At 40.8% G+C, this 7,290-nt stretch overlaps 1 non-coding gene across 1 annotated transcript; it reads left to right on the top strand.

Moving 5' to 3' along the window:
* Positions 1 to 6,095: 6,095 nt before the first annotated feature.
* LOC130977557 (small nucleolar RNA R71) lies at positions 6,096 to 6,203 on the top strand. Its single transcript, XR_009085244.1, has one exon. It is a non-coding gene; the product is annotated as a small nucleolar RNA R71 (small nucleolar RNA).
* The last annotated feature ends 1,087 nt before the right edge of the window (positions 6,204 to 7,290 follow it).

Here is a 7,290-nt window from a genome sequence, read left to right as displayed (position 1 = left end):
TCTTTGGTTGCAAGGTGGAAAGGCACACTCCTTTGATGTGGAAAGGCATTCTCCTTCGTGAAACCTCCAGGAGAAGGTAGAAAGGCACTCTCCTTCGTTTATGATCCTCCTGGAGATACGCAACCTAGAGACCAATGTCTGGTTTAGCTACCGGATGTGTCAGATTCTGGCAAAGTAACCGATATGTGAGCTCACGGCCAGTAGAATAGACATTCATCATATGCATATATGTGCTTTGTTTGCTATGCATTACTTGGGAATGCCTAATTGATTATATTCTGTTAACTGTTGTAATTGTTACTTGAACTACTTGTTTTCTACCTGTGCTTGCCTTGTCTGTTTGTTTGTCTATGTGAATAACCCTTAGAAGATCACCCCTCTCTATGGTTGCTGTTTAGTATTTTAAGCTTTATAACCTGAGTGTCGACATTCTAGAATCGCCTCTGGCATTCCCAGGGCCTTATATCTTATATGCGTGGTACTGGTGCACAAAATTGTGATCACTACAACTTCACACAACTAACCAGCAAGTGCACTGGGTCGTCCAAGTAATACCTTACGTGAGTAAGGGTCGATCCCACGGAGATTGTTGGTATGAAGCAAGCTATGGTCACCTTGTAAATCTTAGTCAGGCAGACTCAAATGGGTATAGATGATGAATGAATAAAACATAAAGATAAAGATAGAGATACTTATGTATATCATTGGTGAGAGCTTCAGATAAGCGTATGAAGATGCCTTCCCTTCCGTCTCTCTGCTTTCCTACTGCCTTCATCCAATCCTTCTTACTCCTTTCCATGGCAAGCTTATGCAAGGGTTTCACCGTTGTCAGTGGCTACCTCCCATCCTCTCAGTGAAAATGTTCCTATGCTCTGTCACAGCATATGGCTAATCAGCTGTCGGTTCTCGGTCAGGCCGGAATAGAATCCATTGATTCTTTTGCGTCTGTCACTAACGCCCCGCCTGCTAGGAGTTTGAAGCACGTCACAGTCATTCAATCATTGAATCCTACTCAGAATACCACAGACAAGGTTAGACCTTCCGGATTCTCTTGAATGCCGCCATCAGTTCTCGCCTATACCACGAAGACTCTGATCTCACGGAATGGCTGGCTCGTTTGTCAGGCGAGCACTCGGTTGTCAGGCGATCAACCATGCATCGTGTATCAGGAATCCAAGAGATAAACACTAGAGCCTTGATTGCTTGTAGAACAAAAGTGGTTGTCAGTCACTTTGTTCATAAGTGAGAATGATGATGAGTGTCACGGATCATCACATTCATCAAGTTGAAGAACAAGTGATATCTTGGACAAAGAACAAGCGGAATTGAATAGAAGAACAATAGTAATTGCATTAATACTCGAGGTACAGCAGAACTCCACACCTTAATCTATGGTGTGTAGAAACTCCATCGTTGAAAATACATAAGAACAAGGTCTAGGCATGGCCGTGAGGCCAGCCTCCCAAAATGATCTAAGAACTAGATGTCCAAAGATGAAAATACAATAGTAAAAGGTCCTATATATAGAGAATTAGTAGCCTAAGGTTTACAGAGATGAGTAAATGACATAAAAATCCACTTCTGGGCCCACTTGGTGTGTGCTTGGGCTGAGCAATGAAGCATTTTTGTGCAGAGACTCTCCTTGGAGTTAAACGCCAGCTTTTATGCCAGTTTGGGCGTTTAACTCCCATTTTGGTGCCAGTTCCGGCGTTTAACGCTGGAATTTCTGAGGGTGACTTTGAACGCCGGTTTGGGCCATCAAATCTTGGGCAAAGTATGGACTATCATATATTGCTGAAAAGCCCAGGATGTCTACTTTCCAACGCCGTTGAGAGCGCGCCAATTGGGCTTCTGTAGCTCCAGAAAATCCTCTTCTAGTGCAGGGAGGTCAGAATCCAACAGCATCTGCAGTCCTTTTCAGTCTCTGAATCAGATTTTTGCTCAGATCCCTCAATTTTAGCCAGAAAATACCTGAAATCACAGAAAAACACACAAACTCATAGTAAAGTCCAGAAAAGTGAATTTTAGCTAAAAACTAATAAAAATATACTAAGAACTCAACTAAAACTACTAAAAACATACTAAAAACAATGCCAAAAGGGTACAAATTATCCGCTCATCACAACACCAAACTTAAATTGTTGCTTGTCCCCAGGAAACTGAAAATCAAATAAGATAAAAAGAAGAGAATATACTATAGACTCCAAATTATCAATGAAACTTAGCTCCAAATTAGATGAGCGGGACTAGTAGCTTTTTGCCTCCGAATAGTTTTGGCATCTCACTTTATCCTTTGAAATTCAGAATGATTGGCTTCTTTAGGAACTCGGAATCTAGATAGTGTTATTGATTCTCTTAGTTAAGTATGATGATTCTTGAACACAGCTACTTTATGAGTCTTGGCCGTGGCCCAAAGCACTCTGTCTTCCAGTATTACCACCGGATACATACATGCCACAGACACATAATTGGGTGAACCTTTTCAGATTGTGACTCAGCTTTGCTAGAGTCCCCAATTAGAGGTGTCCAGGGTTCTTAAGCACACTCTTTTTTCCTTGGATCACAACTTTATTTCTTTCTTTTTCTTTCTTTTTCCCTTTCTCTTTCTCTTTTTTTTTTCGTTCCTTTTTTTTCTTTTTTTTTTTGTATTCACTGCTTTTTCTTGCTTCAAGAATCATTTTTATGATTTTTCAGATCCTCAATAACATGTTTCCTTTTTCATCATTCTTTCAAGAGCCAACAATTTTAACATTCATGAACAACAAATTCAAAAGACATATGCACTGTTCAAGCATACATTCAGAAAACAAAAAGTATTGTCACCACATCAAACTAATTAAACTAGTTTTAAAGATGAATTCGAAATCCTGTACTTCTTGTTCTTTTGTAATAAAAACAGTTTTCATTTAAGAAAGGTGATGGATTTCATAGGACATTCATAACTTTAAGGCATAGACACTAAGACACTAATGATCATAAGACACAAACATGGATAAACATAAAGCATAATTTTCGAAAAACAAGAAAATAAAGAACAAGGAGATTAAAGAACGGGTCCACCTCAGTGATGGCGGCTTGTTCTTCCTCTTGAAGGTCTTATGGAGTGCTTGAGCTCCTCAATGTTTCTTCCTTGTCTTTGTTGCTCCTCTCTCATGATTCTTTGATCTTCTCTAATTTCATGGAGGAGGATGGAATGTTCTTGATGCTCCACCCTTAGTTGTCCCATGTTGGAACTCAATTCTCCTAGGGAGGTGTTCAGTTGCTCCCAATAGTCTTGTGGAGGAAAGTGCATCCCTTGAGGTATCTCAGGGATCTCATGATGAGAGGGGTCTCTTGTTTGCTCCATCCTTTTCTTAGTGATGGGCTTGAGGTCATGCCTTCTCAGTTGAACCGGCTTTCCTCTTGAATCTCTCTTCCATTGAGCGCCCTCTTCACAAATGTCTGTGAGGACTTGGTCCAACCTTTGATCAAAGTTGACCCTTCTTCATGGCCATAACTTCATAGAAGTGGTCTTGATGCACCCTTGAGATGAATCTCTCCATCTCCCATGACTCGGAGGTGGAAGCTTTTGCCTTCCCTTTCCTCTTTCTAGAGGTTTCTCCGGCCTTAGATGCCATAAATGGTTATGGAAAAACAAAAAGCAATGCTTTTACCACACCAAACTTAAAAGGTTTGCTCGTCCTCGAGCAAAAGAAGAAAGAAGAGAGTAGAAGAAGAAGGAATGAGGAAAAAGGGAATGGCTTTGTGTTTCGGCCATTATGGGTGGGTTTGGGTGGGGAAGTGGTTTAAATTTGAATGGTGAGGTAGGTGGGGTTTTATGAAGGATGGAGGTGAGTGGTGAAGAGAAAGATGGGATTTGATAGGTGAGGGGTTTTTGGGAAAGAGGTGTTGAGGTGATTGGTGAATGGGTGAAGAAAAGAGAGAGTGGTGGGGTTGGTGGGGATCCTGTGGGGTCCACAGATCCTTAGGTGTCAAGGAAAAGTCATCCCTACACCAAATGGCATGCAAAAATGTGTTTTGAGCCAATTCTGGCGTTAAACGCCGGGCTGGTGCCCATTTCTGGCGTTTAACGCCAGGTTCTTGCCCTTTTCTGGCGTTTAACACCAGTCTGGTGCCCCTTTCTGGCGTTAAACGCCCAGAATGGTGCCAGACTGGGCGTTAAACGCCCAACTGCTAGCCTCACTGGCGTTTAAACGCCAGTGAGTTCTTCCTCCAGGGTGTGCTATTTTTCTTCCTGTTTTTCATTCTGTTTTTGCTTTTTTAATTGATTTTGTGACTTCTTATGATCATCAACCTACAAAAAACATAAAATAACAAGGGAAAATAGATAAAATATAATCATTGGGTTGCCTCCCAACAAGCGCTTCTTTAATGTCAGTAGCTTGACAGAGGGCTCTCATGGAGCCTCACAGATACTCAGAGCAATGTTGGAACCTCCCAACACCAAACTTAGAGTTTGAATGTGGGGGTTCAACACCAAACTTAGAGTTTGGTTATGGCCTCCCAACACCAAACTTAGAGTTTGACTGTGGGGGCTCTGTTTGTCTCTGATTTGAGAGAAGCTCTTCATGCTTCTTCTCCATGGTGACAGAGGGATATCTTTGAGCCTTAAACACATAGGATTTTTCATTCACTTGAATGATCAGTTCACCTCCATCAACATCAATCACAGCCTTTGCTGTGGCTAGGAAGGGTCTGCCAAGGATGATAGATTCATCCATGCACTTCCCAGTCTCTAGGACTATAAAATCAGCAGGGATGTAATGGTTTTCAATCTTCACCAGAACATCCTCTACAAGTCCATAAGCTTGTTTCTTTGAATTGTCTGCCATCTCTAGTGAGATTCTTGCAGCTTGTACCTCAAAGATCCCTAGCTTCTCCATTACAGAGAGAGGCATGAGGTTTACACTTGACCCTAAGTCACACAGAGCCTTTTTGAAGGTCATGGTGCCTATGGTACAAGGTATGGAAAACTTCCCAGGATCTTGTTTCTTTTGAGGTAATTTCTGCCTAGACAAGTCATCCAGTTCTTTGGTGAGCAAAGGAGGTTCATCCTCCCAAGTCTCATTTCCAAATAACTTGTCATTTAGCTTCATGATTGCTCCAAGGTATTTAGCAACTTGCTCTTCAGTGACATACTCATCCTCTTCAGAGGAAGAATACTCATCAGAGCTCATGAATGGCAGAAGTAAGTCCAATAGAATCTCTATGGTCTCATTTTGAGCCTCAGATTCCCATGGTTCCTCATTAGGGAACTCTGTGGAGGCTAGTGCACGCCCATTGAGGTCTTCCTCAGTGGCGTCCACTTCCTCTCTTTCCTCTCCAGATTCGGCCATGTTTATGGCCTTGCACTCTCCTTTTGGATTTTCTTCTGTATTGCTTGGAAGAGTACTTGGAGGGAGTTCAGTAACTTTCTTGCTCAGCTGTCCCACTTGTGCCTCCAAGTTCCTAATGGAGGACCTTGTTTCAGTCATGAAACTTTGAGTGGTCTTGATTAGATCAGAGACCATGGTTGCTAAGTCAGAGGGGTTCTGCTTAGAGTTCTCTGTCTGTTGCTGAGAAGATGATGGAAAAGGCTTGCCATTGCTAAACCTGTTTCTTCCACCATTATTGTTGTTGAAACCTTGTTGAGGTCTCTCTTGATTCTTCCATGAGAAATTTGGGTGATTTCTCCATGAAGAATTATAGGTGTTTCCATAGGGTTCTCCTAGGTAATTCACCTCTTCCATTGAAGGGTTCTCAGGATCATAGGCTTCTTCCTCAGATGAAGCATCCTTAGTACTGCTTGGTGCATTCTGCATTCCAGACAGACTTTGAGAAATCAAATTGACTTGTTGAGTCAATATTTTATTCTGAGCCAATATGGCATTCAGAGCATCAATCTCAAGAACTCCTTTCTTCTGACTTGTCCCATTGTTCACAGGATTCCTTTCAGAAGTGTACATGAATTGGTTATTTGCAACCATTTCAATGAGCTCTTGAGCTTCTGTAGGCGTCTTCTTCAGATGAAGAGATCCTCCAGCAGAGCTATCCAAAGACATCTTGGATAGTTCAGAGAGACCATCATAGAAAATACCTATGATGCTCCATTCAGAAAGCATGTCTGAGGGACATTTTCTGATTAATTGTTTGTATCTTTCCCAAGCTTCATAGAGGGATTCTCCATCCTTCTGTCTGAAGGTTTGGACTTCCACTCTAAGCTTACTCAATTTTTGAGGTGGAAAGAACTTTGCCAAGAAGGCATTGACTAGCTTTTCCCAAGAGTCCAGGCTTTCTTTAGGTTGAGAGTCCAACCATGTCCTAGCTCTGTCTCTTACAGCAAAAGGGAATAGCATTAGTCTGTAGACCTCAGGGTCAACCCCATTAGTCTTGACAGTGTCACAGATTTGCAAGAATTCAGCTAAAAACTGATGAGGATCTTCCAATGGAAGTCCATGGAACTTGCAATTCTGTTGTATTAGAGAAACTAATTGAGGCTTAATCTCAAAGTTGTTTGCTCCAATGGCAGGGATAGAGATGCTTCTCCCATAGAAGTCGGGAGTAGGTGCAGTAAAGTCACCCAGCACCTTCTTTGCATTGTTGGCATTGTTGTTGTTTTCGGCTGCCATGGGTTCTTCTTTTTTGAAGAATTCGGTCAGGTCCTCAACAGAGAGTTGTGCCTTAGCTTCTCTTAGCTTTCGCTTCAAGGTCCTTTCAGGTTCAGGGTCAGCTTCAACAAGAATGCCTTTGTCTTTGTTCCTGCTCATATGAAAGAGAAGAGAACAAGAAAATGTGGAATCCTCTATGTCACAGTATAGAGATTCCTTGAGGTGTCAGAGGAAAAGAAAAATAGAAGACAGAAGTAGAAAATTCGAACTTATCAGAGAAGATGGAGTTCGAATTTTGCATTAAGGAGTAGTGTTAGTCCATAAATAGAAGGATGTGAGAAGAAGGGAAGTAATTTTCGAAAATTAAGTAAAAGATTTTAAAAACATTTTGAAAAACACTAATTGATTTTCGAAAATAAAAGTGGGAAAGAAATCAAGTGATTTTTTGAAAAAGATTTTGAAATTAGAAATAAAAAAGATTTGATTGAAAACTATTTTTAAAAAAGTTATGATTAAAAAGATATGATTGAAAAGTTATGGTTTTAAAAAGATATGATTGAAAAGATATGATTTGAAAACAATTTAAAAAAAAAGATTTGATTTAAAAAAATTAATGACTTGCCTAACAAGAAAAGATATGATTCAAACATTAAACCTCTCTCAACAGAAAAGGCAACATACTTGAAATGTTCAATCAAATCAT

Source organism: Arachis stenosperma, chromosome 4, assembly GCF_014773155.1.
Source record: "Arachis stenosperma cultivar V10309 chromosome 4, arast.V10309.gnm1.PFL2, whole genome shotgun sequence".
NCBI classification, from domain to species: domain Eukaryota; kingdom Viridiplantae; phylum Streptophyta; class Magnoliopsida; order Fabales; family Fabaceae; genus Arachis; species Arachis stenosperma.
This window is presented reverse-complemented; position numbering and strand designations above follow the sequence as displayed.